At 27.9% G+C, this 18,879-nt stretch overlaps 2 long non-coding RNA genes across 4 annotated transcripts; both read right to left on the bottom strand.

Moving 5' to 3' along the window:
* Nucleotides 1–3,765: 3,765 nt before the first annotated feature.
* Nucleotides 3,766–5,463, bottom strand: LOC126847987 (uncharacterized). 3 transcript variants are annotated; one of them, XR_007687177.1, is made up of 3 exons: nt 4,619–5,463; nt 4,413–4,556; nt 3,766–4,142 (listed from the first exon to the last, which is right to left on the bottom strand). It is a non-coding gene; the product is annotated as an uncharacterized LOC126847987 (long non-coding RNA). The 3 variants fall into 3 exon arrangements; XR_007687179.1 differs by having other exon boundaries at nt 4,874–5,463; XR_007687178.1 differs by having other exon boundaries at nt 4,413–4,553; nt 4,619–5,462.
* Nucleotides 5,464–6,001: 538 nt separating this feature from the next.
* LOC126847989 (uncharacterized) lies at nt 6,002–8,096 on the bottom strand. The gene is made up of 3 exons (XR_007687181.1): nt 7,913–8,096; nt 7,468–7,714; nt 6,002–6,439 (listed from the first exon to the last, which is right to left on the bottom strand). It is a non-coding gene; the product is annotated as an uncharacterized LOC126847989 (long non-coding RNA).
* Nucleotides 8,097–18,879: the final 10,783 nt, after the last annotated feature.

The following is an 18,879-nucleotide window of genomic DNA, read 5'->3' as shown; positions in this document are numbered from 1 at the left end:
TAAATTACTGTGTGTTGTATACTTGTTTAAAACTTGAGATTTATAAACCTCATAACCAACGTTATTACATTATCTGCATATTTTAACCTTTTGTATAAAATATATGCAGATAATAGTTAAGATTATAAACAACATAATCCAATTATCACTGGTATATTTCTATGTGGTCTCAACTCGACTTTATATTATACACTTATTGCTTTGTCTCCGCAAACAAACAGATAATCCTAAAGAATGTTTGTAATTTTTTCATTACAACTTATTGAACGGTATTTGCTTTTTTATTTACCTATTATTATTGTTGCTATAGCAGTTTTCAATATACATATAAATATTGATTGCTAAAAATAGTTAAATATGTAACATTTTATCATTTTTAAATGTAAGATTATTTCAATATAATATACATACAATTATAATTTATTAGGAACTTTAAGAAGATACAACGATAAATGAAGATATGGATTTTTTGTTCACAATATTATAGATGCCAACCAATTATGGCGGTACCAAAAAATGCAACCCAGATACAATTATGTTCCAGACGCTAATAACGATGTCAGATTTTCTTATAAGTAATAGATTCTAAATATTAGTTAAAAAGACGTACAAAAATTGTTTTTCTTTATTTATTAAATTTGAACTTGACTTACCTTTAGCCATGCAAACCTAGGATGTTACCTACTTTTCTAATGTACATATTACTTTTTATTCACTCTATATATTGTGTCCTACTACAGATTTTTTCTTATTTTAATCGAAATTTGTACTTTTGTTTTTGTTATGAGGTTTATTTTTTTATATCTACACCTTGCCGTATGGACAAGGTATTCCGGCAAAATATCCTATATTATTATCAACTTGACTGTATATATATATATATATTTTGTATAAACCAGATTTGTCTCTACAATTAGATAGGTATTCCAAGATAATATTTTTATTATTTTCATTAAAACTTAATCAAACAGTATATTCTTTTATTATTTACCTGTTATTATTGTCGAGATAGTAATTTCAAATATAAATAAATATTGCGATTGTTAAAAATAGTTGGTTGCTCGAATAAGTACCTAACGCTGTTGAAAGAATCATCCAGCATAAATTATTATTTTTATTTTTCCTTGTTTATGATTCTATGTTTCATTAGGATCTGTAATCGTTAGAAATAAATATGTAGTACAATAGATAGAGTAAATCGTGTAAGCATCGTGTAATACAAATAAGTTCTAAGTGGCTTACTATACATAAGTGGTTTTTCCTGTTAATTTGTCTATTTATTCTCTAGCTGTTTATACGTTCGTTTTAAATAGTCTAATTATTTCCAAATTTGTATAAAACTGAATGTGTTTTCATCACAACAAAACGCTTTGATGCGAGTCTAGAAATAGTAAAAATGTGTTTTATTCTCAGTCCAATCTGTTTGAATGGCGCAAGTCAAATAATAATAAACTACTCAAACACTATTATTAACTAGATGTTGATCGGAGACTGACAGTTATGAAACACGCTCAGACTCTGTTGTTTTTGTATTGTAAAATAAACAGAAAACGGAAAAAATTATTTCTTTCATTAACAAAAAACAAACAGAGTGCTGTCTTTATTCTACCAAAGGAATAGGACTTAAAAAAAATGCATCAATCCAAAAACAAATAACCACCCAGAATACTCATTTCAACTCTAACACAATTCCGAAACTATGCAAAATTGAACACATATGTATTTTATAAAATTTAATTCTTTGTTATCCTGATTTTTAAAAAAGCTGACAGTACTTGGTCAGGCATGTTGAAAGACATGCCGTCCAGTACGTGCTAAACGAAAAAAAATGTTTGTACTCATTTATTATTATTCCACGGCAAACCGATCTGTGCTTAGATGAGTGTGTTCACAGACAGTACACAGTTTTTAATCACACTCTAGTCGAGTATGTCACAACAAGAGGTTAGTATAGTGGAGTTGGACCACCACTAGAGACCATCTGGTTCAGATGTATGAATATTATTTAAAGGAAATAAGACTAATGTTGGTCGTTACCTCAGACAACTTCTAAGTGTTGTAATTTGTAGGCAAAAATGACCGGACATAACTTTAAATATTTTGACATAAATATGTCCTATGATTGAAAGGTCATTCTGAAAATTTGTCCACCACATGTCAAGTGTCACAATGCTAACGTCATTAATTATATATATATATACAGGGTGATCCAACTAACGTAAGACACTCATTTTCTCGGAAAATATAAATATTTTGAGAATTTTTTTTTTTCTAAACTTTTAGGTACATATTTTACTACATTTTTCAATATTTAGAATATTTTTATCTTCAACCCTTATATGTAAAACAAGTATCGCATTTGGTTTTTTAAATGGGAACGTATGTTTTTAATTTCATAAATCTGTAGACAACATTTTTAAAAAAGTTTTAGCGTTTGAATTTCTAATTTTCATCAATCGGTTTTGTAGTTATTACGTTGTAAAGATTTGAAATTTTGATCCATATTTCTTTGGGATTTCAAAACAGGTAGCATATTAAATACTATTAAATAATATTATCGACCTCGCCCCGTCGTCCGTCGATAAAACCGATAATCAGATAATAGTAATACTCCTTACTTTTTTTTTTTATAATATATGGAGATGCGGTTCTTTACCTACTGTCAGAAACCGCGATACCATATACATGTCTGGTCAATTGTTCACATATCTTATCAGTAGACAACACTTACGACGAAATTTTTTCCAACCTTACCTACCCATATTATCACGGTATGATTATGATATATTATCAAGCCCAAAAAAAGTGCGTGCAACCGGCTGCCGGCAACGTGACTTGCATTGTGTATTCAGAACCCGGAAACGTCCTATACTCCTATGCCGTTTTTTTTGTTAATACATTTAACTATTTAAGTAGAGTCAATTGTGTTTATATATTCTCTAATTGTGACTACATTTTATATTGCTCTACAATGTACGATGAAAACTAATAAACATAATGATTTCATAAGCAAAAACTTATTTCTACTAGTAATAGTAAACATTTTGTAAATATATTTTTGATATTTGACATATTATGGGAAGTAGGTTTATCAGTATCGAACACCGATTACACTATAGCGTAATAATAATAATAATAAAATATATTTCGTTTGTCAGATCTTTGTAGGACACCCTGTATATAATAAAATATTCTATTTAAAATTGTAATTATTACTAAAAGTATATTCTACAAAAAAATGAATATTGATAAAAAAAATATTTACATTAGTTTAATAATAATTAAAAGAGCACAAGTGAACAACAGTTGAATTTTCAAATCAATACAACTACTTTATTTTATTTTATGTACATTTACTGACTTGATTAAATCATCAAATGAAAAAGTTTGATTTATTGTTAACATGTTATAACCTATACGCATTTATTTGTCAATCATTAATATTTTGAAGAAAATATTTGGTATAAAATGTATGGATGATAGTCAAACACCAAGTTTAATTAATTTTATACTCCATAATCAAATATCCGTTATGCATTAGAAATGCAAAATATGGGTTAGATTACAAAATTTTAAATTAAATAAAATCTGACATTAGATCTACCATAAATAAAAATATTAACCAAATATGAATACATTTGCTTCATTGATAAAAAAAAATATTGCTACATTTTTTTTTAAAGATGATTTCATTCATGTAAGAAACTAGAAAACAAAAGCTACCACATAACATAAAATCTAACTTTTTTCATTTGTTAAGCCACATTAAAAAAATGAATAGTCAACTATAATTATAGAGTGACTTGACTAAAAGAAACTAATATTTTTAACATTAAATGGTACTAATAAAAATGCTTATACAAGTTATTATTCGAGACAAATAATTATGATGTTAAAATTTAACATCCTTATTGCAATCTCGAACGTTACACATCTTGAAAATATAATTGTTTTCTTATATTTTATATTAATATTTTTTTTTTTTTATAGCCTTTAAATATTTATAATGAGTTCTTTTTGGGCCACATAAAAATAATCGGCGGGCTGTATGCAGCCCAGGGGCCGCTGGTTGAGTATGGTTGTGTTAAATGCTAATATTTTATTCTTCTAAGATTCCAAGTAGAAAGCAATATTTTCTTCATCTGAAAAAAATAATTTAATAATTATTAACTTATATCTCCTAATTTCTATAAAATGCCTAATCTAAAACAATATTATTTTTATTTTGTACATTTTTGGGTTATATCTACAAAAGACGACTTCAAAATGAAGACGTTGACACAACTGAAAATATACAAAGTAACAATTTACTAATAGTAATAGTGTAATATCTATTATTCACAATATATAGTTTTTCAATACTAAAATATTGCACATCTAGACTCTAGTGCATATTGATATTCGAAACATACCTAACTAGTAACTGAATAATCATAAATGACATATTGATATGTAGCTTGATAAACCAATACTGACTATTGTAATCAGTGACAAATTGTACATTAAGGTTTCAACACATCATTATCTTTCCAGTAATCTTCTTAAAAAATGTCCTGCTAAAAAATACAAATTAAAATTTTATAAATTAAAATTTTAGTATTTAATATATTGTACTTACAGCTTTCCTGCGGTTAGTCGTCAACATTTATTCCAGTTAAACTATAATTAACAACTGTTAATTGGCCATATAATAATAATATATTACGTATAGTATTAAATAAATCAGTAGGTATATTGTATAACTTGGTTGTTATGTTGAGTTTTCCAAGTCTTAAATACAAATTTCACTATTACTAATGAGAACTAATTATATTTATGAAATCATTACATTCATTATAGTTTCAAAATAAATTGTAAAATGTATGTCACTAACCACAATTAGACATTTTAAAACACAATACTAGTTTCTTCTTTATATATAAAAAAAACTGTTCACAAATCACGAGTACACGTTGTTTGTCGTTTGACAATTTAAGTTTTACTCATACCATAGTATAATGATACTGTGATAATAATATTAACGCTATATTATAATCATACCGTAAAAGTGGTTTAAGGCAAAATCGTCCACATCGCAGTCTACTGATAATACATGTGAACGGATGACGGTTATGTAAGGTATATTTGTTTCCAAACAGGTAGATTAAGAATCGATTGTCCATATAATAATAAAAAAAAATTAGAGCCAGAGTTATTTATGTCTCATTATCGGTGACAGTATTATCGATGGGGTCCAATATTATCATTATTTACTGGCAAATAAAAGTGCTACTGCTGAAAAACCGAACAAATATTGATTTTAATTTCAAATCTTTACTAAGTCACAGAAAACGAACAGATAGTTGAAAATTGAAAATTCAAACGCTAACAATTTTTAAAAAAAATTGTCTACATACTTATGGAATTAAAAACATATGTTTCCATTTGAAAAAACGAGTTTCGTAGTTTTATAACGTATAAGGGTTGAAGATAAAAAAATTCTAAATATTAAAAAATGTAGTAAAATATGTACCTAAAAGTTTAGAAAAAAAAAAATTCTCAAAATATTCATATTTTCCGAGAAAATGAGTGTCTTACGTTAGTTGGATCACCCTGTATATATATGTTTTTTTTTTAATTATGTTAAAACAATGAAAAAAAATCTAAAAATGTTCTAAATATCATCTGTTGATGAAAAATAACAATCATAATAGTATGTAAAAAATACCTTATTCAAATTTAGTCTCGTACAAAATAAACCAGAATATTTAAAAAATTGTAAATAATTTGTGTAAAATGCATTAAGTTTTTAAATAAAATATACTCAAAAGTAAAAATAATACAAAGATGACAATCTTGAAGTCTCTTAACGTTTTTTTCCATATCAATTGAATGTTTATATCAGAATTTAAACAACCAACATAACATGAGTGAAATTCTAACAGTGTACTTTATCAATGTGTATAAAATAAATGCATAAAAAAATAGACAATAATTTAAAAAAAAAAATCTGAATCGGAACAAAATATTAAATTTTTACCTATTATAGCAACAGAGATGTTTAAAGTTGAATCTTAATTCAATAACAATTGCCTCATTATTGTGTTATGTATAAAAAAGGAACTGTGAATTGGTAAACGCTATACACCACACGGTTACCTACTCAAGTGTGTTCTTGAGAATCCTTTTAATGATAATTATAGAGCTATTATTTATATTATTTAAATTTTTAAAGTAGGATGCCAAGTTGCATAAAAAGTCAATCATTTTAATGGTTTATTAAATATTAATGGACCAATCACAGGCAACTAAATTGTGTTTAAATGCCACTGAATATATACGAGTATATATATTGGTTCCCATCCCGGTTTCTGGACGGTTCACTACCATCCGAGACGTTAAAACGGCAGATGCTTCTTGATGAAATCCAGCACTCATACTTTGCACAGGATCTGCCCAACTAAAATCAGAAGATTTAATAAAATTCCTATTCGAATAAATGTATGTTAATGGCAAGGCAACGTGGTAAGCTAAAAAAAATATTTAAGAATACTGGGATCGATGCTGTTTTTTAGTTCTTCGACGGAATCTTAATTATATGTATTTATTATAACAAGTAACGTGATAAACAAATGACAATAACATAACATGATAAAAAAATGTATTTAACATCAGTAAATTTTGAAACAAAAAACATTAAAAATATCAAATGATTAGTTAAAAAAAAGTTGTACACAGTTAGTGTAAATAAATATTTATTAATGTAAAACTCAAATAAAGGAAAAAGGAACTTAAAATTATTGAAGTTAACTCTTACAATTTAAATATATTACATATTATAATCTAATGGATATTTATTATTTATTTATGATATACAAATATATCAATTAAACATTTGAGTTTCTTAATGGCAGAATAAATTTGATAGAATAGACTATTTATATATAGATTATTTTGGGCATGCTGAAAATGATGGTTTAGTCGTTTAGGGGAAAAAACTAATGGCCAACATATTAGTTATTACTTAGAATAATTATAAGGATATGATATAAATAAGGTGTTATAGGCGTCGGTTTTTACAAACAAATATTACAACCCGTCTCAACTATTCAGCCGTACATAAGTATCACAATATTTTAGTTAGTGGACAGTATATTATATTTACATTTTTATGATACATCAATATTAAATGTTTTTCATCGGTGAGGTAAATCTTTCATCGTATAAACTATTAGTTTCATCATTTTTGGAATCATACACGTTGTCATTATTTATACTGACGATTTTACCGACAAATTGCTGTGTCAATGCGATAGCCACCGTACTACAGTATAGTCACAAGAGTAAAATTTTAACAATATTGCTCTAAGACTGCAATAGGATTGAAACGTCAGATAGCCAATGACATGGATAGATCCGAAAAGATAAAACTAATAAACTATATATTCGAATAATATTTTTCAAACATTATTATTATTATTCACTCACTTGCATACAGTTTTGCGTTGATCATATCAGGTAGCGTATCCCATCAACTTAAATGATTCAAGTTCATTCTGTAAGCACGTTTACGAGAAGATATACCGCCAAGTAAATATATATAATTTTCGCTACTTGTAACGCCCATTGAAACAGTAGCTTTTGGCATAGGATTACACTGTGTCCAACATTTTTCTTGTAGATTATAGCAGTCTGCACTACTAAACAGCTTATATTTTTCTTTAGCTCTACCAAACTTCATAGAAAAAAAAAATCAATTGCATTAAACGTACAATGTGAAAAGATTTACAATTCTTTTTTAGGTTTGGCAGCTATGGTTATTGATTTGATGGATAAAGTTTTATTGTGTATAGCAAAAAACACGTCCATTAATGGACAACAATAATGTGGTATATTTGCATAAATTGCAATAGATATAAATCATTTCCTCTACCTTTAATGCCTATTAAAAACAGTAGCTGTTGGTATCGCATTTAACTGTGTCCACCGTTTTTCTTGTACATTAAAGCACATAGCGCATCTAAATATTTTACACTTTTTATTTAGGTTTTTTATTTCATAACCTTGTTGTAATTCTTTAATTAGAATAAAATGAAAATAAAATAACTGTATGTCATAATAACATACTTTTCTTATCATCTTATCAAGTCAATATTGAGTATTTAGATGGATAAAAAAAATTCTTCAAGCATAATAGTGTTATACTTAATATAATATCTAACCAATATATTATTTGGTTCATTAAAGAAATAAAATTATCATTGATAATTGTTATCACTTTGTGCTTTTAAAATTGTCTTCTATTACTAATATACTTAAATATAATGTATTTCGACTACGATGAACATTTTTTGGAGCAAGCCCTTGTTAATTTATTTTTTACGATATTGGGACCCATATGAAATTAAAAAAAAATAATTTGTTTGTATAAACAATACTATGTTATAAAAATTGTATCTTGTTGTAGCGCGTTTTTTGTCGAGTCCACAATAAAAAATGAAACGAATTAGCCTTACTTGAAGTTGAACGTTCGCAATTTAAATTCAAATAGTATTATCATTTGGGCAAAATGATAATATGACTGGTGATAAAACACAATGAAGGATAAAAATAATGTTAAAACAATCCAACCGAGGTATACGAAATCCTTTACACCTTCAATGCTATATTCCCTGATGGTTTTTGTCCATACCAAACAATATGTTGTATCTAGTGCCCATAATTTGGAGAATTAGGCATGACAATCAATCGCAATACCAGAAACCATATCTAATCGACAAATAGGATTTATTCGAAACAAAAAAAAAAAAAAACATTAAGAGAGGAACATTTACATATTCAGTCAGTGACCAATTTATAACTTGTGTTGTAAACTAAGGAAGAAAGAGGAGAGGAGAGGAGATAAAACCTAAGGAACCACACGAGTATTCGTGGTGGGCGTTAAAAAGCGCTTTAAAAACATCAATATAATATTGAAAAAAAAAACACATTTTTTTAAAACTAAAAAATACTCTCTGTTCGCTCCACAACGCATAAGACAAACAACAAATCGTTTTCCGATTTATATTAAAAGTTCCCGTTTGACAGTGTAAAATTTTAATAATACATATTTTACCGTATAACACTTTTTTTTCTTTGAATTCATTATAAAATCGACAATTGTAGAAAGAACATATTATTCGATTTGCAGCCGAGTTAAACTTAAAAGTAAATTAAATATAAAAATGACTTGATAATAATACAAAATGTACTTCATGACGTTCACTGTTTTGTTAATATTTTATTTTTGTTATTGCTATCCCTGTACTGAGTGAACCTACCGAGATAGGAGGTATAATAGTCAATAATACTTGAATTGTAAAATTCGAATATTACATTGGTCAAGTTTTACTTCTGTAATGAATTTTAAATGTATTATTTTAACGGACAGAGAATGTATATTTTATGGCTGAAAAAAATATTCCCATAAATGAAATAATTTGTAAATCAGATGTATAATTTTATTTATAATTGATATATTATTTTGAACTTCGTTTTTATTTTATTGACAATTAGAGTGATATTTTCAACTCGATAATAAATAAAATGTAATCAAATAGTATAATAAACTGATTTTCATTTAAAAATGTCAGTTTCTTGTAATTAAATAAAATGAATTTACAATTTTTTCAATAATATAAATGTGCTTAAAATTATGAATATTTCAGGTTCTAGAAACATATTTTGCTGACTAGAAAATGGTTGAAGAAATCTTCGGGATCTACTCTAACACTGACTGAATTTTTTTTTTGTATTCTGGTAACTACAATCAAACTGTAAATTCCGCATTAGACTACTTGAATGTATTTCAAGTTAACGCTGAAAAACAAAGTAACCGTTAACTATACTTTAATTATCATTTAATATAAAAAATTAACATGAGGAACCCGAAACAGCAACTAAAAATGTATGTTAAAAACAGGACAAAAATGTTGTAACTAATAAAAGTATACATAAAAAAATGGAGTTCCAACATATTCAGGGGTGGTTTTTTAGTGTCAACGTTGTATACTACAAGTTTTAAAAAAAGGTCTTAAACACGGTTAGAATAAAAAAATTCAATTGATTAGAAGTTAATTCTATAAAAAAAATTATGCACAAGGTTATTGAATTTTTCCCCAATAGACTAAATTAGGTTTCTATTGTGATAGCAATTTTTTCATAATATCATTGTTCTTACTTCCGCAAGTGTGAGTGTTTTGTATTCATTATAGCTTGTTTACACATTTTTTAGGATTAATAAACAATAGTGACATTTTAATGATATTGCTAAATTTGATTGCAACGAAGATAGTCATGGGTAATACACTAGGCAATAACACAGTATTAATTTGAACTCCAAGGCATTAGTTAAACTTATTCACGAGTATCTAAGGCTTAAACAAAACGTCATCATATTTGTTGCAAAATATTAGTACGAGTATCTAATGAGTATATTTTTATAAAAAAATAGGTTTTTTTATTATGTATTTATTTATATGTAATAGGTATATTTATGAGACATGCCCTTTGTATAGTAAAAATTAATGATAAATAATTATTTTGCATGCCTTTTTAGCTTATTATTCTGATGCAAGCTGTACTGACATTTTTAATCGTCCATAGAAATATATTATTTTTCCTGATTTTACTACTATTCAAGCTATAGTCATGAATACCTATTGTATTTAGTTATTGTACTTAGACTATATGTCGTTAGAAATTTAACAAGAATTTTAATTAACAAAAATCGACGAATGAATACAAGTAGAAGTATCATTTTGACTATTTGATTTAAAGTTCCGTTTTTTTTTTTAGTCCATCTTTGTCACTGCCATTAAAAATGGTTATTGTAGGTTCATCTTACCAGCTTGCCTGCGACGATCCTACTCTTGGTGGACAGAAAAATATAGTGACATAGTGAAATCCTTCGTGTATTAGAAAAAAACAATTTTCAAAATATTTATAATTTCCAAGAAAATAAGTGTCATCTATCAGATGTATCGCCTTGTATAAATGAAGTAATGCTTCGCCCTCACTAAACCTTGACAAATAATGCTGACTTTAAAAGTCTTTTTCTAAGAAAACGTGTAATGACATTGTGGAATTTGATTAGTAGCTTATAATATTATATTCACACGTCAACAAGTCAATAAGTTATTTAATTTGTCTGTATACTCGCCGGAACGAGAGTACAGATGTAAAGAATAATAATTAAAAACCTAATTAGTTTTAATAGTAGTTTATAATAGGTAATAATATTAAAATATTACCAAAACACCTATTCAAAATGTAAAGTCATTCGAGTTTTCAGAATAGTCGTGGGAATAAGAGTACAAATGTAAAGTATATTATCTAAAAACCGAATTAGTCATTGGGTATTGTTGATTGTAGTAATAGTATTTCAAGTTTTCGTTTCACAGAAAATGCAATTATATGAAATGGTTTCATCTCAGCAGGTAAAAAAAAATTATTCACTCAACCTATGATACGTTACCAGACTTTAGGCTAAAATTGCTTTACAACCCTTACACTGCTTTAACGAGTATATTTAATCGCTTACAGTAACGATAATTTTTGAAAAAAAAACGTGACCACCACGTTTCCACTATGTCTCGAACACACTGTGCTAGTTTCTTGTTTTTCCAATTAACAATTGACTTGAAGTATTACTTAGTCTACAAAACTGGTATGCTCTAACCAAAGGGTAGGCCGAAATATATAAGAGTAAAACACTCAATATATGTTGTTTAGAAAAATGTTCATCGAAAAGTTAGTCGACTTTTTTTTTGAGTATTAAGTTACTAATTATTTTAGGTGGAAACTTAAATTTTGGCAAATGAGCTAAGCCGTTTATTTGGCAAAATGTATTATAGGTAATATTAATAATATAGTTTATGAATAAGACATATTGTCCTTTCTTTTAGAAATTATCTTTTACTTCGCCTATTCATAGAATCGAATCAATTGCTAATGCTATAAATATTTATATTTATATTTATACGCCACTTAATTATTGAAAATGTATAAAAGTGATATTTGATTAAATATCACCTGACCTATGACATGATATGAACTATGTTATATGTAGGTACGTATAATCATTTAATTATAGCACTAAATTATATTTAATACAAATTATACCATGATAAATAAAAATAATAATTTATGGACACAATATTTTCAGGTGTCATGGATAATTAAATGTTTAAGCCAAAAAAATATTATCGCCATGCTTATAACGGTGTTAGTATTTTTATTAATTCTATATTTTAAAATAGTAAACCGGAGAAATACATCATTGGCAAATCGATTACCAGGTCCAGATGGATTCTTTTTGGTGGGAATTTTACCTATATTTTTTGGAGGACCTGAAAAACTATTGACGAATATGTTAAAAATGTCCAGAAAGTAATTACTCTTTACACAAGTCTATTTGTCACATTTCACCGATAACAACATCTAGTACTTTGAGAGCAACAATCATTTGTCCGTTGTCTTTGTAATACAGATACAAGAGTAACTTAATAAAAGGATGGATTTTAAATCACTTATACATATTTGCTCGGTATCCTGAAGTTGTAGAAGCGGTCCTTACCAATCCTAATCTGTTTAAAAAATCTAAAGAATATAATGTTTTAAACGAATCAATTATGGGCGATGGAATATTTACAAACAGGATTTTTCATGAATGGAAAACGAACAGGTTAACTTTTATTTTATTTATCATTACAGTTATTAAAAAAAAAACAAAACATAAAAAAAATAATATAGCGTAAATATGTATCACAAATTGAAAAATATAACGGAAACTATTAAAACTTGTAATTTAAATCCTAGGAATTCAATTTTTATAATCAATTATTATAATGTCACCTTTGGAGTTACCTACTATCAAGTATTATTTTAATTTGATTTGATACTTATAGAAAATTGGTAGCTTCGGGGTTTAAGTTTTCGATGCTTAAATCGTTCGTACCAATATTTTGCGAGGAAGCAAAATTCTTAAGCCAGGTGTTGTACGAGAAACAGGAAATCAGTACAAATGAATGTGAAATAAGCTGGGCAATCGGTATGGCCACTTTGGAGATGATCGGAAGAACCGCTTTGGGTGTAAAATTGAATGCACAGAAAAACGCCAAACACGTATTTGTGGAGAATTTGCATGTCATACTAAAGGTATATTTTCAATGTCGAATGACGTCAATAGTGAATTATCTATATTTCAAGGCATACTTTATAACTCAAAAGTACTTTACCGGTGATGTTTTTGAGCTGGCATGTCAGCCTTTTGTAATGACGATTTGTTTTAGGTTTGGGAATACCGAATGACACACCCATGGTTTATGAACAAGAGTCTCTTTCAGTTGTCTTCGCTTAAACGTGAGCATGACGTTAGTCAAAGTAAAATTTTCAATTTCATCGAAGATTTAGTCCAGAGAAAATGTACAAAGTTCAAAAATAATATTAACAGTCAAGAAGAACCTAACGAAGAGTGTATTGGCCTTAAATCTAAATCTTTTATTGAGATAATGCTCGAGAATGAATACCGGATGCCATTTAACCAATTACGGGATGAAATAATAACTGTTATGATTGGTACGTGTTTTTTTTTTTTTTTTTTTATAGAATTGGCACTACGTGTATTATATTTAACACGCGTAATAAGATGGATGTTCGTATTCAGTCTTATGAATTTAAAAATTACACATTATGGATATTCTCGGTAACGAATAAATGATATATACTTTTCATAGGTGTTGGAAGAGTTATTGACAATATTTTCTTCTGGCGATCCGGATCGACCACCTACCTATGAGGATTTAAAAAAAAATGGATTACTTGGAACGTGCAATCAAAGAAACTCTGAGACACTTCCCCCCTCTTCCAATACTTGCCAGAAACGTCGAAAAGGAAACAATGATTGGTGGCTATTTAATCCTCACGGGTACGGCCGTAGACAAATCCGTTTGATAAATAGCCACATTTAGTGATTAAAATGACCGAGTTAAGTTTGTTTGCTAAAATACAGTGTTGGTTAATATTGCTTTCTTAATCATACATTTTAAGTACATATTGTACTTATAAGAATAAAATTAAACCAATTTTAAAAAAACCACCTAACCAACCTTTAAACTGTAATATAGTAATTTTAGTTGTTTATTTACCGTCATACTATCGTCGCCCACAATATTTTCGGCGATGATTACAACTTCTTCTTTCGTAAATGTAAAATCTGAAAGAACAAAATATCTTTTAAAAAAAATCACATTAGGAAAATTTAACGGCAAATGTATCGAGAGTAATAATATTGTGTTATATAAATGTTTTATTTTTAATTATTATAGCGACTCTATAATTCACATATTTTATCTAGTTGGTACTTTGGAAGGGGGGGGGGTAAAAGTTGACAAAAATTTACTTCTTCACAGTTAAAATTTGAAGAAAAAAAACCATACGAGTTTTAAAGTTTGTACTAGTCCTCTAGCATGAAATCACTTTCGAATAAACGCTTTGATGGTTATTAAGTAGCATAATTTATTGTTTTCACCAACACAGTATACGAATTACTTTTAATTTCAATGTTGGAGACTCAATTTTTCTTTAGAACGCTACAAGAAATAAATATACAATTAAAGGATCTATGTAAGGGATTTTTAGACGCGTTTTGTATTGTACATTGTCAATCTAGTAAAATAGAAGTATAATAGAGCTATGTTTTCGAAAACACTAAAGTTTGTCGACGGATGTTACGTTAAAATAGAAGCGCGGACACAATCAATTATCGAAGCAGGATTTTGAACAAACGGTGTTTACATTTCATTATAGGATTATTCGGGTATTATATGTAACCATATTAGTAAGGGTTTCGTTATTTTTTAGATTTTAGGATTTTAGACGTTTTGTCTGGTCTATTGACAAACACCGTTGTTTATAAATATTTAAACACATTTATCTATTTGTTCGGGGATCGATTTATTTTATTGTGTTTATTGTGTTTTTTTCTTAAGGTTCAAGAAATTGTACTCTGTTTGCTAAAATACAGTGTTGGTTAATATTGCTTTCTTATTTTTTTTTTTTAAATAATTTGGTTGATTTTAGTATAACAATAATTTATTTTACCCAGTAATGCTCAATACAAATATCAAAATAATAATATTATACATAGTAAACTTTGTGGTCATAACGTCTTAAGTTATGGTTGTAGTCACGGTCATACTAGCATCCAATTTAGACTGTAGCTAGCCAACACGTCCGAACCCACTTAAATACACTTTCAACATGGTTTAAAAACTGGAAAATCAACAACAACGAGACCAAATCCATACACATGACTTTTTCTCTTCGACCTCAAAACTGGCCACAAATCTTTTACAATGGCAAAATCGTATCACATCAAAATCAAGCAAAATATCTCAGCCTTATCCTTGACCGCAAGTTGACTTGGGGACTTCATATCAAACGAAAGCGAAAACAACTTAACAGTCGCTTACATATGATTAGACCACTGTTTTTTTCTCTAAAATTCACATCTGAAACCTTCTAGGTCTTTATAAAAATTTACCCCAACCCATTTGGTCTTACGGAGTTCTCTTCTGGGGTACAGCTAAGCGCATCATTACCGAGGCACCTTGGTTTGTCACCAACAAACAATTACATAAAGACTTAAGAATAAAATCTGTTAACGTAGTTGCCTCCTTGTACTAACTTTTTATTATTAACGCACAGGAGACTTTAATGTGAGTTTTCCTTTTAAGTTGTTCATTATTTTATTATCATATTACTCATTGTACACAGAATTGTATAGATTGTACATTTTCAAATAAGCGCTATATTTAAAAAAAACAACATACCTTTGAAAAAACTGTTGGAATTTTGTTTAGAGTTTTTTAAGTTTTAAAAAGCTAATTTATACGACGTAATAAAATAAATACCAACCAAATATACAAGCAAAATTATTTATTAATCAATCAAGACTACATTTATATGTGACCTACTCGATACATACATTCACTTGATAACAATTAATAATATAATCAAAAATCTAAATTATCGACGAAGAAGTCAAGGAGAACATCTACTTCACCAGTGGGAAACATGTGTCCTGAAAGTACAAAGTATTATACATTTTTTAATAAAACGAATCGTCAGCCAATCCATTATCAAATAAGTTGAGAATATATTTTATGTGTTCCACTTGCAAAAATATTTTATTTTAAATAATCGTAATTGAAGAATCATGATGTAAAATTGCATTACACATTATTAGTTTCTTTTATATTTTTATAAAAGAAACTAATAATGTAACTATACATTAAATTTTTTATAAAATATTGTATAATTCAACGATAGACTTTATTATTAAAATGTCTTTTCAATAGTTATTGAACATTTTTCTCAACATATATTTACTAAATATTTTTCTATTGTGTATTACTCATCAAATCCTCTTTCAATTGGGCATCTCTATCATTGCATATATGCATATTTTTTAGCACTCTTATTTGTAGAATGATAGAACTTAATAGTTCAAAATCTGCAATAGCTGGACATTCGTCTTTTTCAAATAATTCTGTTATAAATCCCTATTGTTATCAGAATAAGAATAGACATTAAAATGTGTATTAAAATTTACAAATAAAACATTTTTAGCAAAAATAATGGGAACGTTACCAACGTAGGATTAATTTTTTTAAAAACTAATTTACATTTTGCATATAACAGCTACAGCAATAATCTAAGAAATGAATTAATCATACATTTTGAGTACTTATTGTACTTATAAGAATAAAATTAAACCAATTTTAAAAAAACCACCTAACCAACCTTTAAACTGTAATATAGTAATTTTAGTTGTTTATTTACCGTCATACTATCGTTGCCTACAATATTTTTGGCGATGATTACAACTTCTTCTTTCGTAAATGTAAAATCTGAAAGAACAAAATATCTTTTAAAAAAAATCACATTAGGAAAATTTAACGGCAAATGAATCGAGAGTAACAATATTGTGTTATATAAATGTTTTATTTTTAATTATTATAGCGACTCTATAATTCACAAATTTTATCTAGTTGGTACTTTGGAAGGGGGGGGGGTAAAAGTTGACAAAAATTTACTTCTTCACAGTTAAAATTTGAAGAAAAAAAAGCCATACGAGTTTTAATGTTTGTACTAGTCCTCTAGGATGAAATCACTTTCGAATAAACGCTTTGATGGTTATTAAGTAGCATAATTTATTGTTTTCACCAACACGGTATACGATTTACTTTTAATTTCAATGTTGGAGACTCAATTTTTCTTTAGAACGCTACAAGAAATAAGTATACAACTAAAGGATCTATGTAAAGGATTTTTAGACGCGTTTTGTATTGTACATTGTCAATCTAGTAAAATAGAAATATAATAGAGCTATGAAAGAATATCATCTATGAAGTATAAAGAGTTAGTGTGAGATTTTTAGGGTGGGGTCGAGGTGTAATGGAATCAAAGCGTAGATGGAAATGAGAGGTCACGGGTCTACAGTAATTGTTGTTAATAAAATTCATAAAACCACTTTCAAATAGAGGCTTTGGTGCTAATTTGTAAACACTGCACCTCACTTTAACTCTTTTTTACCATGCCGGTTTACACTGTGCTTGGTTTGGACTTTACCGGTTTGAAAATACTATCTATTGATTCTCATCAACCTCCCCGTCCCCGCTATGCCCCGACCAGACTGTACTGGCTTTTTTTAAATCTAAAAATGCATCTTATATTTTGCTCAACTTTTTTGTGTGCACCATTAAAAAACGGTGTCATCAATTATTTAATCAGTTTACAATTTATGACTACAATTTACAGTTTTACAAAATATGATAGACTTGATTACAAAAATGTCTTTTCAACAGATTTGTACATTTTTCTCAACATATTTGTTGAAAATTATCCTATTATTTATTACCTTTTAATCCCTCTTTTAATTGAACACGGCTGGGGAGATGTCCATTTAAGCCCGTTAACAATTTTACCTTGTGAAATACAATGAATAACTCTTCGTAGCTCAGGCCATTCGGTTTCAAATTTTCTTCGACTATTCTTGTTATGAGTTGCTATTGTTATAAAAATAAAAATTATTCGTTTAATTGTACATTACAATTTGCAAGTTAAACTGATCCTTCTTCGACGAAGTAAAAATGCCAACCAGACATATTATACGGCTTGCGAATTTCTTCAGCATTATAACATAAATTTCATAGTAGTTAAGTTTTTTTTTTTTGTTATTGTAATTAATATACTACATTTTGTATATTGTAAAGCAACAATCTCAACATTTTTCATTAAGCATAAAATATAATAAGTACCCGTTATGCTTACAAGTTGTTCTTTATCAGGGCCAGCACCTTGACATTGCAAAAAATACAATGGCACGCAAAAAAACAATATCATGTTTTTTGAAAACATTTTTAGTATTCAAACGATAAACTTGGATTCAGAATATTTTTATTGAAAGTAAAAGCTGTTTTTTAAACGATCGATAATAGTTCCTATGATGATTTTACAATGTTATGGGAGTATTGTATTATTGCTCGATGACTGTGATTGAAATAGTGTTTTTTACCGCCGTACTTACCATAAAGGAATATACTTGAGAAATGAAAACAATACCAAGTGTGTAACTGTTGATCCGTGCGATTTTGTTAATCAGCAAATGCTTGAAAACGTTTTTATTTGCGTTGTATGGCATTCTTAATACACGCACTGCCTTACAGTTATTTTTTTACGTACTCACCACATTTTAAAACTATTTACTCATGTCCTAAATATATGCATATATTGTCAACGTTTATCGATAGTGCCCCATCGAAAGAACATCTAAGAATCATCCGGAACGGGACAATA

This window comes from Adelges cooleyi, unplaced genomic scaffold (genome assembly GCF_023614345.1).
Source record: "Adelges cooleyi isolate 19-005CV unplaced genomic scaffold, UGA_ACOO_1.1 ACOO_flye_CR_arks_rails_tigmint_CR_PRNA_14, whole genome shotgun sequence".
NCBI classification, from domain to species: Eukaryota; Metazoa; Arthropoda; class Insecta; order Hemiptera; family Adelgidae; genus Adelges; species Adelges cooleyi.
The sequence above is the reverse complement of the archived record's forward strand: the minus strand, read 5'-3'. Positions and strand labels throughout refer to the sequence as shown.